The sequence below is a fragment of the Elephas maximus genome, chromosome 25 (genome assembly GCF_024166365.1).
Source record: "Elephas maximus indicus isolate mEleMax1 chromosome 25, mEleMax1 primary haplotype, whole genome shotgun sequence".
NCBI lineage: Eukaryota > Metazoa > Chordata > Mammalia > Proboscidea > Elephantidae > Elephas > Elephas maximus.
The window spans coordinates 33,209,855-33,229,132 of NC_064843.1; the positions used below are offsets into that span (position 1 = coordinate 33,209,855).

The following is a 19,278-nucleotide window of genomic DNA, read 5'->3' on the forward strand; positions in this document are numbered from 1 at the left end:
AAAGGAAACAAGACCCGTACCTCACACCATGCACAGACACTAACTCAAAATGGATCAAAGACCTAAATATTTAATCTAAAACAATAAAGATCATGGAAGAAAAAATAGGGATAACGTTAGGAGCCCTAATATATAGCATAAACCGTATACAAACCATTATTAACAATGCACAAACACCAGAAGAGAAACTAGATAACTGGGAGCACCTAGAAATCAAACACCTATAGTCATCCACAGACCTCACCAAGAGTAAAAAGATTACCTACAGACTGGGAAAAAGTTTCTAGCTATGACATTCCCGATCAGTATCTGATCTCTAAAATCTACATGATACTGCAAAAACTCAACTACAAAAAGACAAATAACCCAATAAAAAAATGGGCAAATGACATGAACAGGCACTTTACTAAAGAAGACATTCAGGTAGCTAACAGATACATAAGGAAATGGTCACGATCATTAGCCATTAGAGAAATGCAAATCAAAACTACAGTGGGATTCCATCTCACTCCAACGAGGCTGGCATTAATCCAAAAAACACAAAATAATAAATGTTGGAGACATTCTAGAGAGACCGGAACGCTTATACACTGCCGGTGGGAGTGTAAAATGGTACGACCACTTTGGAAATCAATTTGGCTCTTCCTTAAAAAACGAGAAATAGAACTACCATATGATCCCACAATCCCACTCCTTGGAATATATCCTAGAGAAATAAGAGCCTTTACACAAACAGATATATGTACGTGCATGTTCATTGCAGCACTGTTTACAATAGCAAAAAGATAGAAGCAACCAAGGTGCCCATCAATGAAGGAATGGATAAATAAATTATGTCATATTCACACAATGGAATACTATGCATCAGTAAAGAACAATGATGAATCCGTGAAACATTTCATAACATGGAGGAATCTAGAAGGCATTATGCTCAGTGGAATTAGTCACTTGTAACAGGACAAATATTGTATGGGACCACTATTATAAGAACTCGAAAAGTAGTTTAAACAGAGAAAAAATATTCTTTGATGGTTACAAGAATGGGGAGGGAGGGAGGGAGAGGGGTATTCACTAATTAGACAGTAGACAAGAACTATTTTAGGTGAAGGGAAAGACAACACACAGTATAGGAGAGGTCAATACAACTTGACTAAACCAAAAGCAGTTTCCTGAATAAACTGAATGCTTCAAAGGCCAGCGTAGCAGGGGCAGGGGTTTGGGGAGCATGGTTTCAGGGGACATCTAAGTCAATTGGCATGATAAAATCTATTAAGAAAACATTCTGTATCCCACTTTGGAGAGTGGCGTCTGGGGTCTTAAACGCTAGCAAGTGGCCATCTAAGATGCATCAGTTGGTCTCAAACCACCTGGAGCAAAGGAGAATGAAGAACACCAAAGACACAAGGTAATTACAAGCCCCAGAGACAGAAAGGGCCACGTAAACCAGAGACTACATCAGCCTGAGACCAGAAGAACTAGATGGTGCCCAGCTACAACCGATGACCGCCCTGACAGGGAACACAACAGAGAACCCCTGAGGAAGCAGGAGAGCAGTGGGATGCAGAGCCCAAGTTCTTGTAAAAAGACCAGACTTAATGGACTGACTGAGACTATAAGGACCCCGATGGGCATGGGCCCCAGACCTTCTCTTGGCCCAGGACAGGAACCATTCCCAAAGCCAACTCTTCAGACAGGGATTGGACTGGACAATGGGTTGGAGAGGGATGCTGGTGAGGAGTGAGCTTCTTGGATCTGGTGGACACTTGAGGCTATGTTGGCATCTCCTCCCTCAAGGGGAGATGAGAGGGTAGAGGGGGTTAGAAGCTGGTGAAATGGACAGGAAAAGAGAGAGTGGAGGGAGGGAGCGGGCTGCCTCATTAGGGGGAGAGCAATTGGGAGTATGTAGCAAGCTGTATGTAAGTTTTTGTGTGAGAGACTGCCTTGATTTGTAAACTTGCACTTAAAGCACAATAAGAATTAAAAAAAAAAAAAAAAAGTTGGTAGTTCAAGTCCACCCAAAGGTACCTTGGAAGAAGGGCCTGGAGATCTACTTCTGAAAAATCACCACTGAAAACCCTGTGGAGCACAGTTCTACACTGACACACACAGGGCTGTGATGAGTTGCCATCAACTCAATCAATGGCAACCGGTAAAAAGTTTAAAGCTAAACGTATTAATCTCTTAGACCCAGAAACTCCATTCCTAGGTATACGCCCCTCAGCAATAAGTTCATAAAGTCGCCCAAAGACATGTGAAAGCAGTACTATCAATAGTCCAAGACTGGGGAGAATCCAAATGTCCATCAACAATAGAAGGGAGAAGCTGTGAAGTATTCACCCAACAGAACTCTAGGCAGCGGTATAAAAGGATGAACTACGGGTACATACAACAGCATGGGCGAGTCTCACAGGCAGAATGATGGGGAAGGAAGCCGTACTGTGTGATTCCATTCATGTGACGGTCTAGGAGAGGCAAACCTAAGCTATGGTTTTACAATTCAGAATACTGGTGACCTCTGAAGGAGGACTTAACTGAAAGACACACAAGGGAGCCTTTTAGGGTGCTGAAAATATCCTATAACTTGACCTGACTGGTGGCTGCATGGGTGATATACATGTAAAATGCAATACACTTAAAATTAATGCAATTTATGACATGTATTTGTACCTCAATACAAAAATTTTCAATCTAATAAATACTCTGTGGTCTCTGACTCAAAAAGATGGCTAGCATTGAGGGGAAAAGGAGTTGCAGACAACTTCTTTTATGCAAAATCGTCTAGAGCTATGCACTTCATTCACTAATGATTTCCAAATTACATGAGCTGCCATTATTACATCATTTCATCCTCACACCAGTACTATGAGGTAGGTGGGGATCATTACTGGCCTCCATTTTACAGATAAAGAAACTGAACAACAGAGAGGTTGGATAATTTGTCTGAGGTCATCCAGCTAATAAGTGGCAAAGTTAGATTTGAACCTAGGCCTTCTGGCGCCAGAGCTCATGCTCTTGTGTAAATTCCAGAACCCTGACCAGAGCCCACAAGGCCCCACGTAGTCTGGCTCCTGCCAACCCCTCATATTTCACCTGATTCTCCTTCCCTACCCAACACTCCAGTCTCATCAACCTCCTTTCTCTTCCCTGAAAACATCACTCCTCACAACACAGAGTATGCACATTTGCTGTTCCTTCTGCCAGGAATGCTTTTCCCTGTTCCTCTTTGCTTGAATAACTACTCCTCATCCTTTATGTCTCAAGTGGCAACTCCTCCAGGAAGTCTTCATGATCCCCAGCCTGGGCTGGGACAGCTAGTTTGCATGCATGGCTCCAATGATCCTCCCCTGAGGCCCTCATCACTTTTGGGGGCTCTACCTGTTTTATGAGTTCCTTGAGGGCCAGCAAGTGTCCCTTTCACTCAGAGCCATGTCTCCCTCTGTCCACCACAGGCCCTGGAATGGAGTAGACACTCAACAAATATTTGGTAAATGAATGAATCGATGAATAAATCCATTTGCCAGGGCAGAGTGACTTGGAGAGACATCTAGAAGGCTAATACTAAAGTGTTAGTGGTGGTCACCACAGGGAGGTAGGTTTCGGAGGAGCTTTACACTCATCTTTGTACTCTGGGGTTCATCTCGTTGGATATGGTTCTAGTGAGCACGTATTGTTTTGCAATCCCTCAGCACTTCATCTGCCTGAAGGACCCCCGGCTGCCACCCTTCCAGCCCCCTGCACACACACTCTCAGCTCTGCCTGCAGCCCCAGCGGATAGTGTATTAATAAACGGGAGGGAGAAGGTCACCCAGCTCGCAAGCACTGAGCTGTCCTTGACTCGGGCACCGATGAAATGCGCTGAGGCGGGGGAGCTGCTTCACCAAGCGCTGAGCACGTGTGAGCTATTTCTGATTCCCACCCGGCTGGGCACAGCGCGCATCTGCCGTGGGAGCCAGGGCCAGCCTGGCAAGCTGTGTGTCACCCTTGACCAGCCACCCTAGCCACGCTCACAGCTGACCTGGCCACTGCCCTGCTGAAGACTCTCCCAGGGGAGAAAGGTCAAGGCCCTTGGCCTGGCACTGGAGGCTCAGCGGGATCCTGTTCCTGCTCACCTTACTGCTTCCCACTCCCCCATGGACACTCAACTCTGGGTCTTTGCACCTGCTGTTTCCCCTGCCTGGAATGCCTTCCCCTTCTCCAGCTGTGGCTTGTTCCCACTTATCCTACAGGGCTCAGCTTGGACCACTCCCTCCTCCAGGAAGCCCTTCCTGATCACCACCTAGCTTGGGTATCCCCTGGCCCATCTCGATGCTGTCTTAGTGGCAGATCAGAGAGATGTGGCCTTTGCAGCAGGGAGGGTGGGACAGGAGAACTCTGTCTGGTAGGTCTCCCCTCAGCCAGCCAGCAGCCCCCTGGAGGGTCACCAGGTTTGGATACTCAGGCCCTGCCTCCCCCAGCCCTGACAAGCAGTCAATGCAGAAATCTGTACAGAGCAGAGCATTTTGTCTAAATATATCTGCTCCCCAACACAGGCTGCCCAGGGAGGGAGTTGGGGGCTCGAAGCAGGCCTGCAGTGCTGGGAGAATTGTCCCAGGAGCACCTGCAAACTCACCCTCAGCCATCTGGCCCTGGCAGAAGTCTACCTGGGCCAAGGGTCAGGGTTAGGCCTGAGTGGGCCCTTCCAAGTAGGGTTCCCGCTACCTGACCTCCCACCCAAGAGCTGCTGCCTAGAATGTGGGCCACACGCCTAAACCAGGCCAGCAGAGGAGGGAGGGGACACAGAGCTAGCGCCTGGGGGACAGGGACATAGAGGCAGAGCCTGGGGGGAGGGGGACACAGAGGCAGAGCCTGGGGGGAGGGGGACACAGAGGCAGAGCCTGGGGAGGGGAACACAGAGGCAGAGCCTGGGGAGGGTACACAGAGGTGGGCCAGGAGGAGGGAGGCACAGAGGCAGGGGCCTGGGAGAGGGGGACACAGAGGCAGCCTGGGGAGGGGTCAGGTGGCCCAGAGTCCAGGGTCTCCCCACCCTCTTACTGCAAGAGAGGTGCACAGAAGGAGACAACTCCGACGGGGTTACACAGAGGTCTGGGGATGGAGGACCCAGGCACCTGGGCTTCCAGGCCTCCTGGGCCTCCTGAGAGTTTCTAGAATTATCTTCAGCATCTTAAGGTTCTCCCAAAGAGCATTCAGAGTGGGCTGGCAGAAAGAGCATGGGACTGGGAGTCAAGCGGCTGCGATTCAGTCCCATTTCCACCACTAAGACCCTCCCTCAGGCAGCACATCTCCCCTCTGAGTCCCAGCACTTGGCAAATAGGAGCCCTCACTCTTCAGCCCTCTGTCCAGGCTGGGCCTGCAGGGAGGCAGCTTTCTGTGAGTTCATAGCAACTGGGAGGGAGTGCCCGATGGTTCCCCTTGGGGGTACCGAGAGAGCATTGACAACATCGGCAGCCGTTTCTTGAGCACCTACTATGTGCCGGGCCCATCGGAGGAACTTTCACTCCCAGGGCCTCACTTCACCTTCGCGCCAACCTCGGAGGCAGGCAGTGCTACTGTCATGCCATGGGGACAGATGGGGAAACTGAGGCTCAGAGAGGCTTCTGTGACATGCTCAAGGTCACAGAGCTGGTGAGCAAAGCCAGGATTCACTCGGGCCAACCCTCGGAACAGCTGGTATCCCCTTGTGGGTGGACAAGCTCTGGTGATCATGGCAGGGGGGTCCACCCTGTGGCACCAAAAAGCCTTCCAGGGTCCTCGGGACTGAGGCTGACGCCACCTCGCTACTCAGTTCTGCTCTTTCAATTAAAAGCAAAACAAGAAAGAAAAAAAACCCTGCTCATTAAAACAGCTGGACATAAATACTCACTATTAACTCCCATTTTAAACACGGTACAAAGATCCCACCCAGCCAGGAGCCTGCCTCCCCACCTCTGCCCACCCTCACCCTAGGCTGGACAGCACAGTGGTTAAGAGCCCGAGCTCTGGAGAGGGACTGCCCGACTGTCTGCCAGCTGGGCAACCTTGGAGTATTACCACCTCCCCATGACACGTTTGCCCCACCTGTGAAGGATGCAGTGGTCCCCCACCCAGGGTTCTAGGAATATTAGAGAGATGATGTATGTGCCATCAAGTCAATTCCAACTCATAGTGACCCCATGAGACAGAGCAGAACTGCCTTCACAGGGTTTTCTTGGCCGTAATCTTTACGAAAACAGATCGCCAGGTCTCTCTCCCAAGGAACTGCTGGGTGGGTTTGAACCGCCAACCTTTTGATTAGCAGCCGAGTGCTTAACCATTATACCACCAGGGCTCCTTATATTAGAGAGCTAGCCCAGGCATATTCGGGAACATTAGCCGCCTATCACTCCTGCATAAACTGATGATGGATCTCTCCCAAGGTGGGTCTAAACCAGATTCCCTCAAAGCTGCTCCTAGAGAGAGGTTTCAAACAGCCAGGCTTCTCCCCAGGTTGGCTTCAACAGTCCTGGGGGGTCCTTGCCCTAAACAGAGGGCAACCCACCAGCCAGCTTCCCATTCGCTCAGCCCCCAAGCACCCCCTTGGTGTCAGGTCTGAGTGCAGAAATAGCCGTCACAGAAGGCACCCCCGAGGGGCTCACACAGCCACTATGCCCACTCCCAGGGCTCAGGGAGGAGAGGCGTGGCAGTCTACAGCTGACGGGAGGAAGGGCAGCTTGGGCCGCTACCTGGGAGCCACATGCTGTGTGACTTGACTCCTTGTGGGTCACACTGCAGCTGAGGGGATCACAGGCTGACCTCTGGCTTGGCAACCCCCATCTGACCTGAGCGGCCTCCCTTCCATTTCCCCACCCTGTTGCGCCCTGCCTTGCCACCAGGCTCAACTCGCTCAGTCAACATGCATGAGCTGAGCACCTACTGTGTGCCAGGCCCCAGGCTGGGCACTGCTAGGGCACCAAGAGGCATCACCCACTGGTCCCTGCCCTGGAGGAGCCTCTCTGCCTGGTAGGAGAGGCAGACACACAACCAGACCTCCACAACCCAAAGGACTCTTGAAGTGCTAACAGAGCTGGCCCACGCAGGTGGGGAGGACAGTCAGAGCAGTTTCCTGGAGGGGAGGGGCCTGAGCTGAGCTTTAAATAACAAAGAAGAGTTACCAAGCCAACACTGTGGGGAAGGGTCTTCTGGGCAGAGAGAACAGCAAGTGCAAAGGCTGGGAGTCTAAAGGACAAGGTTCTGGAAATCCCATCATTCCACTGAGCTGCAGTTTAAAGCATGGTGGGGAACAACGGGAGGGGCTGCAGAAGGTCACAGAGAGCCTCAACAGCCCCACCCGGGGCTCTGGACTATAGACAGGGTGGAAGCCACTCTGGCATGACCAGGTGACCTGGCGTGGCTTCTGGATCAACCAGTCTGCCTGTGTGTGGAGGCACGTGGGCAGGAGACACAAGAAGAGGCTGGGACAGTTAACCTGGCCAGAGACCATGAAGGCTGGAGTCAAAAGACACCTGAGAAGGGGATGTGGGGTGGGAAGGAGCCCAACTTCTGCTTTGTTCCCGGACCCCCAGGCCCAATAAGGGCTCTAGGCACAAGGCCACCTCCCATGCTAGCCTCCAAGAACAGCCCTGTGATTTATCAAACCCAGCTTTGTAAATGGTTCCTGGAAGCCTCAGGGCTGTTAGGGGGTGGTGCCCGCTGCCTGTGCCCACCCCTCCAAAGCTGTCCCCGTCTTTTCCCCTGCACTGTCCGGCATCAGCAGAAGGAAACTATGGAACAGGTCAGCAGAGGTCAGTCAGCTCCGGCCTCTGCCCAGAGGGGCAGGAGGCCAACACAATGTGCCAGTGCCAGGAAGGCCTGGGGAGTGGCCAGTCAGAGAGCGTTGTGTGTCTGTTCTGCTCCGAAACCTTCTGTGGCTCCCTAGTTTTTTCAGAGGCAAGCACTCATGCAGCGGGAGGATGAGAGGCTGGGAGGAGGAAGCCCAGTTCCACAATGCCTTGCTGTGGGACCTCAGGCAAGTTCCTCAACCTTCCTGAGTAGGACTCACTGACGCCCAAGGACCCCACTAACCACGGCCATGCCAGGCCCTCCAGGACCCCTCAGGGTTCTAAGCCACCGCTGGCCAAGTTTCCAGCCTTCCCCGAGCAAGCTGCTTCACCTCTCAGATCCTTGGTTTCTTCATATGTCAGACGTCCACCTAATGGCTTACCTGGCCCACGCTACCTCCATCACGCCTCTGCACCAGCGGTTCTATCAGTTAACTCCTCACCCTCAGGCCTTAGATCCAGAGTCATCTCCTTGCGGCAGCCCTCCCTGATCCCCCATACTAGGCTGGGTCTCCTTGTAGCTCTCCCTGGTAGCATTGCCTGTCTCTGATGTGAGTTTACATTCATCTGGGAGATTATATAAGACTGGCTGCCTCCCAAGAGGATCATGGGCTCCGTGGGGCAGGGATCAGGCTGTTCAGTTCACCACCATCTCCCCAGCATCCAGCCCTGGCTTGGGCGCAAAGCGTGTGCTTAACCCATGAATTCATTGAATAAATACATGAAAGAAGAAAAGGAGGGAGGGAAGGGGGATGATAATATCTACCTCCCAATGTTGCGTAGATCAGACAATATACAAAAGACCTGGCCTGAGTGGAGGCAATGTCACACACATGCCACACACCACACACACACCATACACACCACATCCCCACACATCACATACGCACACACCATAACCCTACATCCCACACACACACACCACGCCCACATATCACAGACACTACATACACCATACCTCCACACAACACATAAACCATGCCCACACCATACACACATACCACACACACCCCACACATACCACACTTACCCTGTGGCTAGCCAAGACCCCTAGGCTGTCCACAGCCAACCAGCCTCTGCCCCCACCCACGTGTCCCTGGAAGGCCTCGCACACTCCCAGTCCTCCAGGAATCTCTCACACCCAAGAGGCGGGAGGTCCCCCAGAGGAGAGGTGCAAAAGGCTGACACCTTCTCGCCTGCCGTCACACCTCGGCTTCTGCTTCAAGGATGGGAACTGACAGACACTCAGAAAATTCCCAGCAGTGCCAGGTGGGGGCAAGGCATGGACCAGAACAGCCCACCCCCACTCCTTCTGCACAGATGGGGAAACTGAGGCCCAGAGAGGACACCGGGGGACTCATAGTCACCCAGTGATCAGGGCTTGGACCTGCCTTCTTCCAGAAGTCACCCAGACCTGGGCTCAAATCCTAGCTGTACCATCCACCAGCTGGGTGGCCTCAGTTTCCTCAGATGGAAAATAGGGATGATCATAGCACCCAACTCCCTCACAGGGCTGTGGGGCTGAACAAAACGCTGCACCCACAGCACACAGCATGATGCTCCCTTCCCACTTTTCCTCCACCTGAAGCTCTGACCTTTAGATGGAGCTCCCGATCCCCTCACCAGGCCTAGGCAACCCCCAACAGGGCCAGGCCAAGAGGGCACTGAGGGTGGGGTGCACAGGGGTGCACCGAAGCCAAGCGAGCATGAGTCCTGCCCAGTGCTCATGTGGAGTATACAAGTGGCTGAGGGCCCTGAAGCCACCTCCAGTCCAGAGTCTTTGGGGGCTGCAGCCCTGTCCCACAATAGCAGGCTGAGCCCACCCAGGAGCTCCTCCCCAAGTACGGGTGACCTCTCATAGTTGTCACTCCAAAACCACCTGGTCAGCTGCAAAATCCCAAAGCCCAGCCCCTCATGGTATACACTGCCCAGAAAAGGCAGGCGACCATGCCAGGGTCACGCAGCAAGGCTCCAGCAAGGCTGAGACTCGAACTTGGGCCCTGCAGAGCTTAGCCTCCAGCCCCAGGCCTCCCGCCCCACAACCGGATCTGGCAGAGCTGAGAAGGTGCCAGGGCTTGGCGACAGCCGAGAGAGGGAGGCAGGCAGGCAGGCAGCTGGGGGTGGTGGGAAGAACCTTTTTCTCTCCTGTCTTTAGCAAACCCGGATCCCCGTTTCCAAGCTGCGCTCCAGAGTCCTTGGTTGCTGCGTCACTGCGCGAAGTCAGCCTGCAGTGGGTGGAAGGAAAGGCTCCCTCCCTCTGGCAGGTGGGGAAGCCAGGCAGAGGGGTCAGGGGTGAGGACAGCAAGGGTTCCCTGCCACCTCCCAGAGTCACAGAGGGCTGAGCTGAGAAAGCCTGAGGCCAGCCCCCTCTTCCCCAGCAAAGAAAGAGATAAGAGACCATGAGGCCCAGAGAGGTTCAGGAACTCAGTCAGGGGCACACAGCAGCAAACCAGCTCACTACTCTTACTACAACCCCCCAAACATCTCCCACCCATCTCCTAACAGCTCCAAACAAAAGGTCCTCTGGACCCACCACGAGAAGCCTTATGTATCACCACAGAAAGAAAAATATCTCAACCCAGAGGCTGGCTTCTTGGTCCCAGGCACCAGCACCTGGGGTGCACAGATTCTCAGACCCCCCACACAATCATAAGCACCTCGTCAGGGTGTGGTTCTTATTCCCCTGTTGTGGAGCTCAGGACAGTGCTAGGTACACAGCAGGCGCTCAATAAGCAGTCTTATGTTCCATTTACCAGGCAGGAGGCCTGCCCCATTTCTACATCATCAAAGGCAGGCTCTGCCCACATCCACGTGTTTTCCAAAGATGACCACCTTCAGCACGAATGTCACTTTAACCATTTCTGAAGCAAATTCCCTAAGACGGATCACCTGCACAGGCCTTCAGCGGGGTGAGAGGAATATAAACGCAACGTTTGCTGTGCAGCCTTCTCTGGGGCACTGTGCCCCGGGGGGCCTGCTGCTGCTGGGAGGGAGTTTCTGCCCCTTCGTTGAATGGTTCCAGGAACCAGTTCTCCCTCACCAGTGGGCTGCCAGTTGTCACTTCTCATCACCTGTGTCACCTCTGTGCTCCCCCGAGAAATCTAAGAGATGGGCCAACTTACCAAAACTGTCTGTTAGTGAAGAATAAAGGAGCTCAGAGAGAGGCCACGGTTCTCTTCCTACCAACATGCATGCATTCCACCGAGGACTTGTCACAACCATCTTGCAGCTCAGATGGGGCCTCTGGAGGTCTGGGAGATGAGGATGCCAAAAGGTGACCATGGAGATCCAGGAACACTTCTGAGGTTGCACCCTCAAAATGCAACACACGCCCGGTTCCTTCTCCAGTGCGTGTCCAGGGTCCCCAAAGCCAGGAGCTGGGCTGGCTTACATTTGATTCCCATGGGCAAACGCCCAAACTTCATCCTCACTCATCACTTGCTACTGAACAAATTGAAACTTCAGAATACCCAGAACGCGGGGCTAAGGCCAGACTCCAAACCCTATGTGATTTGGATTCAAATTCCGGTGCCACCACTGCACCAGCTGTGGGGCTTTGGGCAACTTGTTAAACCTCTGTGTGCCCCAGTGTTCTCATCTACAAAATGGGAATAATAACAAGCGTGTGCGATGGGGATTGAAAGAGAGGCCAGATAAAAGGTGCTTAGAGTCGGTGCCCATCAAATAGAGGCTCTGGCACAGCGCTTGGTACCTAGGAGATGGTCAATTGCACTTTGCTGAATGAATGGATAAGAAAAGAATTAGCTAATGCTATGGTTTTTTATGGTTAATATTATTATCATCATCACCACCACCAGGGATCCCTAAGCCTGGTTTTGCAACCAGCCCTAGTGAGGAGTGTAGCAAAATTCTCCAAACAAAATTTGCTTCCATTCATTTTGGGTTTGAAAAGGCCACGTCAGATAGCTCGGAGGGGAGGAGGCGGCCCCGCGTTGCAAATCCCAGCACAGAAGGATCCAGGGTCTGCTCCTTGGCTCAGGAAGTGATGTTCGACCAGCAACCAGCGAGCAAGAGGCCCCTGGGCACTGGTCCCCTCGAGGGCCCAGTAGCAAGGGGTTCTTGGGCTGTGGGCCCACTCCTCACCTTCTGCGTGACCTTGGGCAGCCACCCAACCTCTCTGACTCTGTCTCGTCGTCCGTCAAACTGAGTCAATATCCTGTTCCATTCCTACCCTTGCAGGTGGTTGGGAGATGCGGAGGTAAATGTGTTCTGCAACCTATAAAGTGCTGCACACATTCTAAAGGCCTCAGTCCTGGCCTGAGGCAGTCACCTGGAGTCACCATGGAGAGGATGGAGGAGCAGAACAGGCAGGACCCCCGCCCCCACAGGCCACAGCAAAAGAAAGCCTAATCATGTGATTCCGAAATCACCCACAGTCTGATGGAGTGAGGAGTGGGCTGATCTTTGATCCAACACACAGGACGCCTCTATTCAGTGATAGCCTTCCCAAAAAGAACCATGGAGAGTTTGCATACCTCTGACAGCAGGGCGCTCCCTACCAACAGAGCCTGCCCCTTGCCTCCCTTGACTGACAGGGTCATCTGTTAAAAAAAACTGCCAGTCTCATCAGCCCCCTTCTGACCCCTGCCCCAAGCACTTATACCTGCAGCCCTCCAGGGCCACTAGAGTAAGCCAAGCCCAATCATGTGACAGCCCCACAGCTACCCAAAGAAGGAGGGGCCTCAAGGCTTTCCTTCCTGGGCTGTCAGGATCACAGGCTGCAGACCATGTAGGGTTAGGTCACTCTGAGATCCCCATATCCATGCCTTCCCTTTATCCAGGGAGCCCAGAGAGGGAACACGCCTCCGCTAAGGACACACAGCAAGTCTGCAACGGGCTCCCAGAACAGGGTGGACACCACCACAACTGCACTGCATGGTCACACTGCCCAAGACCAGCCTCCCCGTGGCCCACTCAGGAGGGATACCTCCTCCTGTAAGGACATGTAACCTCCCATCCCCAAGCCAGCTAGCACTTGGCTGCCTCCCTGCCTTTATCCACGCAGTTCCCTCGGCCAGCAGTGCCTCCCCATCATTGTCCGTCTACCCAAATCCCTCTAATCCTCCAAAACCCAGCTCAGGTCCTCAGGGAGCACTTCCCACAGGTCCAAACGAGTGGCCCCTTCCTAGCCCTTGAGAGCACGGTCCTCCTACCATCACTAGGAAGGGCTTGGCAGGAGGGCTATATATAGTTACAGGCAGGGATCGCGAGGGTTTGCCTCCGTGTCCCCATGCTTGACACACGGCTGGGCACAGAGCGGGCATCAGGAACAGGAGCAGTGTACAAGCTGGTGACCTAGTCAAAGAAGGGACAGATGAGTAAATGGGCAATTGTGAGCAAATGAACTAATGAAGGAGTAAATGCCTGACCAGATAGGCAGGCACACACCCTCTACCCTCCCTCCTCCCCCGCAAGATGCAGACTCCTGCCAGAGTGTGGTCCCCCCTTGTTCCCTTGTAGAGCCTCTGGGGTCCCACAGACACACTGGTATTCTAGAGATCACAGGCCTATAACCCCCACGGAACTCGGCCAAATGCTGCTGGGTTTGCAGCCCCAGCTGGAGGCCAGGAGCCCATGGGGGCAATTGTGTTGCCGATGGCCTGGCCACGGCTCCCACCAGAACCCACAGCCCAATCCTCCACTCAGAATGGACCAGACCATACTCATTCATTTGCTCATCCAAAAGAAATGGGCGAGTGGCCATGAGGGGCCAAGAGCTGCCCTCAGCACCAGGGAAACAGCTGAAGAGACGGAAGTGACACCCACCCCTCCCTGCACCAGCCACACCAAGAGATGTCCAATAAGGAATGGTGGCTGGGGCTGTGAAGGCGGTGACAGGGATCCAGCCTGGACTAGGGGACAGGGAAGGCTTTCCTCTGGAGGTGATGCTTAACCTGAGACCTGGGTGATAAGCCGTAGTTAATGGAGGGGCAAAAGGGGTAGGGATGTTCAGGCAGAGGAACCAGCAGGTACAAAGACCCTGGGGCTGAAGGGAAAGGGCCTGTTGTAGGAACTACAAGCTGGCCAGAGGGGCCAGAGCTAAAGGGAGAGGGGCAGTGGGTGGGATGCAAAACGTGGCTGGAGAGGTAGCTAGTTTACTGAGAAGGTTAGGTTTCATCATGGGAGCCATGGACATTTATTGAGAACCTACTGTATGTTTTTTTAAAAATCTATATTCAAGTTTTTATTAATTCACATTTCAGAACGTTTAAATTAGTGTTCAAACATACTGAAGTCAGATAATGCCATTTATTAGTGCTTTTTGAATGAACAAATCTATCGATCAATCAATCATGGACGTATGGGAGGGTAGAGAACCCCTGCTCCCTGTCACACAGTACCCAGGACACCAATTCTCAGAGCCTTTCCTTCTTGTAGAAATTCTAGCATTTATGAAGCCAGCAGCCCGTAAACCGCGTAAGAATCCAACGAGATGCCAGTTGGTGCCCCTGGTATGTCAGCCAAGTCACTAAGTCCTCTCAAAGCCCCAAAGTACACATTCAATCCTCAGTTCCCAGTGTCCCTTCAAAAACACCAACTTGGGTGACAAAAGGCCTCGCACCCAAGGCACAGCCCTCAAACCTGGACCCTATATACCCTCGGTCATCAGGCCCTTTCTACCCCACACTTTCTCTCCAGTCTGGGCCCAACGCCCAGCACAGGCAGTCTCCCCTGACAAAACTGGGGGTCCTCGAGGGTGGAGACCACATCAGGCCATCACATGCCCCCAGTGCCCAGTACAGGCCTCAGCTGGCCTCTGACAGATGAATGAGGTGCTGTGGACGCCACATACAGGCACACTCGCAGAAGTTGAGCTGCTGTTTCCTAGCTCTGGGAGGACCCAGGAGCCCTAGCGCACCCCTGCCACAGCGCAGGCACACGCACACACGCCTGCCCCACATGCACTGCCAGCATCTCCAGGAGCTGCTGGGAACACACTCGTCTGCCTCTGACTGGCCACCAACAGCCAGCTGAGGAGCCTGGCGGTGGTTCCCAACACTCCGGCCGCTGCTTGGCGAGGACACCAGCTCTGCGGCCCCACCCAGCCCTGCTGCCCCACAGGCATCTGTCTCAGGCCCCTCATGCCTCCCTAAGACCAGGCAGTTCAGAGTCCCCTCTGGTAGAGAAAGGAAAGGAGAGGTGGCTACCTAAGGAGGGACAGAAACTGGGCAGCGCTAACAGCCACTCTGAGACGGTCCTGTACAACCTTGTGCTTACCTCCCCCACCTCCAGCCTAGCAGGGAACACAGCCCCCTCCCAGAGTGAAGGCACAGATGCAGAGAGAGCCAGGACCCCCAGGACTGGGGACTAAGCTGCGAGGGGAGGTGTAATGTGGGTGGAAGCAGGCCAGTCCAGCCTCCTGCAGGGCAAGAGATAGCAGCCCCCTCCCGCTCAGTCATTTCCACTTCCAGGCAGGTGGGGATGCCTGTGGAATCCCCCCCCGATCAGCACTGCCCCCCAAGCTTGGGGTTTCCCATCCTCAGGACACCTCTTCCATCACCAGCCCCCCCCCCCACACAGCTGGCCTTCACCAACCCACAACCCCTCCCCCCATTTCATTTTTTTCCACAATATCAACAGTCTCTGGAAGCCCTCTTGGCAACATTGGCAGTGTGGAGGAAGAAGAGGAGAGGGATGGAGGGATGGAAGGATGGAGGGGGCTGGAGGAGACAGGTTCAGCCAAGGGGGGGCCAGGGACCATCACATGTCCAGGTAGCACATATCCCTCGCAACAGGCCAGGCACATCTGGACCCTGCTGCCCTCCCCGGCCACCTGGTCTACCCGCCACCCGCTCTGAACACGAACCCCTTTCACCGCGGGGCGCCGCACGTGGGGGCCTCCCGTTGCCATGTGAGGGCCCCCCCGCCCCGCCCAGGTGCCCGGGTCAGCCCGGCCCCTCCCGGACACGCAAACAGGGAGGGGGCGCTTTACAGCGGGGGAGGGGAGCCCCGCTTCCTCCCCAGATGCCCGGTCCGGGAGGAGAGCTCGGGAAGGGGGGAGCCGGCTGGGACAGGTTCCCGGGGGTACCAAGGCGGGGATCTGCGGCAGCTGTGTTGAATGGAGGAATGCCCGGACCAGCAGACCCTCTCTCTCCCTGGCTCCAAGATGGGCCAGGCAGGGGAGGGGTCTCCCGGACACCCTGGCCGCCCTGCGGATTGAGGGTCAGGCCTGAGGAAGGGGGCTTCCCAGCTTTGGCAGCCCCTTGACGTGGGGGAGTCCGCGGTAAAAAGCCGGAATGGAGGTTCGGCCCTGCACAGGGGGGGTTCCGGGCCCCAGCACCGCCGTCCCCCCCGCGATTTGAGGGTGCGAGGGACCTTGAATGGGGGATCCCATCCAGAGAAGGGGCTTCCCAGCCGCAGAGCCGTCCTCTCGGATTGGGGGCTCAGAAGACAGAACTGGCAGGGGGAGGGGGTGTCTCTGCGCCAGAGCCGTCCCTTGGCTTGTGAGGTGGGGGTCTGCCGGGGAGGAGACCCGGATTTGGGGGTCCTGCGGAGGGGCGCGCCGGCCCCAGAAAGGGGGTCTGGGCCACCGCGCGTCACCCCCGCGCCCTCACCTGCGCCCGGCGTCTTGGCTGTCTCCGGCCCGCTCGGCCGCTGCGCCGCGCCGCCGCCGCCACTCCGTCCGCTCGAAGGTCCGCCCGCCTAGGCCCCGGCCCTGGCCCCGGCCCCGGCCCGCGGGCGCTCCATGCCTCTCCTCCGGCCGGCGCGGCGCCCCAGATGCGGCTGCGGGAGGAGGAGCCGCGCGGCCCCGGCTCCCCGAGAGCGGCGGGAAGGGGGCGGGGGGCGGGGAGACGCTCGCGGGGGAGGGGGCCGCGCGGCTGCGCCCAAAACCAGGCGCGGATCCGGCCGCGGGCCCGGGCCCGGGGTGGGGGGGTAGGGGGCGCTCCTCTTCAGGGCCCCACCCCCGTCCACGCCTCCGCAGAAAGAGAGGAGTCTCCGCTGCAGGCCGCCCAGAGAGGGCAGGCGATTAGACCAAGGTCACACAGCGCGGGAACCTGGGACCCGCGGCTGCGGAGCAAGCCAGCAGGAACCTGTGCCGCCCCACGGAGGAGGGAAACTGAGGTCCAGAAAGAACGAGACTGGCCTGTGTCACAGCGAGTCAGGAGGCCTCGGGGATTCATACTTGGGGCTCCTGCCTCTGGGGAGGGGTGCCCCCTTCTGGTGACCTGTTTCCTGCAGAACTCTCTGCGAGGGGCCCTCTAGCCTTTGGCAGTGCAGGGGTTAAAAACAGGCTCTGGAGTAGCCTGGGCCCAGTACAAATTCTGCCTCTCCTGGGGCTCTATGATGATGGACAAGAGACTGCTCCTCTCTGAGACCCAGTGTCTCCACCTGTAAAATGGGGACAACACTAGTATCTACCCCCAACTTGGGTTGAGGAACCAAAGAGATAATGGCTGTAAGCTCCTGGCCGGTGCCTGGCATTTAGTAGGTGTCAAATGAATGTGCCCACTCTCCCTGAGTCCCACACAGAGCCATCTCCCCAGAATGCCCGTTGAATGCAAACAGATTCAGAACAGTGTTAAAGGGTGGCATTCAAGGCTCCTCAAGCCAGCTTTCCAGACTCCTTTCCTACCCACCCCACCCCACCCCCACATCCTTATCCCAGAAACGGCTCTTCCAGTGCCTCTGCCTTTCTGTCTGCTGGCAATGCCCTTCCACCATCTCTACCTGACAAACTCCTATTCATCCATCAAAACCCAGAGCAATCAGCCCTTCCAGTCTATCCACCCTCCTCTGCATGCCCTCCCCTAACCGTCGTGGCTGGTCTGGGTTTGTCTTTCTCTCATGGGTCCTGACAACTGTGGTGAGAGAATGTCACTCAGAGGAGAGGACGTGCTGCCCACAAGGAGGGGGTGGGGCTTCAGGAGGATCTTCAAGAAGAAGTGCTTTGGAGCTCTGGGGCGGGGGAGGGGGGCGGGAAGGAAGGAGACAGGCAAAGAGGTGTCAGCAGAGAGAAGAGTGGGCCGCCTCCGGTAGTTGAGAAGACCCTATTGGCTGAGCTTGGAGCCTGCGAGATCCGGGCGCTGGACAGCGACCTGGCAATACGTGGTCAGGCCAAAGATGAGCAGGCTGTGCCCTAGAGAACACCTCACACGGGTCCAGGGAGACTTTGTCCAGGATGTTCAAAGCGGCAGCATCTGTAATAGTGAAAAGCTGGACACAATCTACATGTGTCATCATCCAGAGACTGGGTAAACAGTGATGGATTCAGATAGTGGAGCGCTCTCCCACCGCCCTCAAAATGGGTGAACACAAGCCATTTATCCATGAGGATAAATCTCAAAACACATTGTTGATTCTGTTTGTGAAAATTCAAAGAGTTGTACACTTATGATGTACGCATGCTTTGTATGAATGTTACACTTCAAACAATTTTAAAAATAATATACATATATATTGTTAGATGAAAAAAGCAAGTTGCAGACAGATAACACGGTTTGATGCCAGAGACATAACATTTGAAAATATGCAGCACAATACTATATATTGTTTAGGGACATATATAAAGTAAGCCTAAAAACACACAAGGCAGTGATAAATAGCAAATTCAAGAAAGTAGTGACCCTGAGGGAGAGGGAAGGGAATGTAATAGGGGCTTCAAATATACTTGAAATCGTTTCTTTCTTAAACTGGGTTTTGGGTACATGGGTGTTTGTCATGCTGTTGTTTATACTTTTTTTATGAACATGCAATATTCATAATGTAATGCTTTTTTTTTTTAAAGCAGGCAGTGTCTGGGCAGGCAATGGGGATTATTTTTTGTTGTTTTTGAGAATCTACACAGCAGCTTTCAAGTTGTTGTTGTCAATTTGATCCCATATAGTTAGTTATTTTTTCTTTTTTTAAATTGTACTTGAAGTGAAAGTTTACAATTCAAGTCAGTTTCTCGTACAAAAACTTACACACACATTGTTATGTGACCCTAGTTGCTCTCCCTATAATGTAACATCACACTCCTCCTCTTCACCCTGTATTTCCTGTATCAGTTCAACCAGCTCCTGTCCCCCTCTGCCTTATCATCTTGCCTCCGGACAGGAGCTCCCCACTTAGTCTCATGTGTCTACTTGAGCTAAGAAGCACACTCCTCACCAGTATCATTTTATGTCTTATAGTCCAGTCTAATCTTTGTCTGAAGAGTTGGCTTCGGGAATGGTTTTAGCTTTGGGCTAACAGAGTCTGGGAGCCATGTCCTCTGGGGTCCCTCTAGTCTCAGTCAGGCCATGAAGTCTGGTCTTTTTATTAGAATTTTAGTTCTGCACCCCACTTTTCTCCTGCTCCATCAGGAACTCTTTGTTGTGTTCCGTTTTGGGGGGGTCATTGATGGTAGCCAGGCACCATCTAATTCTTCTGGTCTCAGGCTAATGGAGCCTCTGATTTATATGGCCCTTTCTGTCTCTTGGGCTTATGTTTTCCTTGTGTCTTTGGTACTCTTCATTCTCCTTTGCTTGACCCCATACAGATA

The 19,278-nt window shown here is 54.0% G+C and overlaps 1 protein-coding gene across 1 annotated transcript in view; it reads right to left on the bottom strand.

The window, feature by feature from the left end:
* The window catches only part of DLGAP4 (DLG associated protein 4), a 197,329-nt gene extending 180,834 nt beyond the window's left edge, over positions 1-16,495 (bottom strand). The window contains exon 1 of the mRNA XM_049868738.1: positions 16,370-16,495. The gene's annotated coding sequence lies outside the window, so the exon portion shown is untranslated. The remainder of the gene's footprint in view (positions 1-16,369) is intronic.
* Between the last annotated feature and the right edge of the window lie 2,783 nt (positions 16,496-19,278).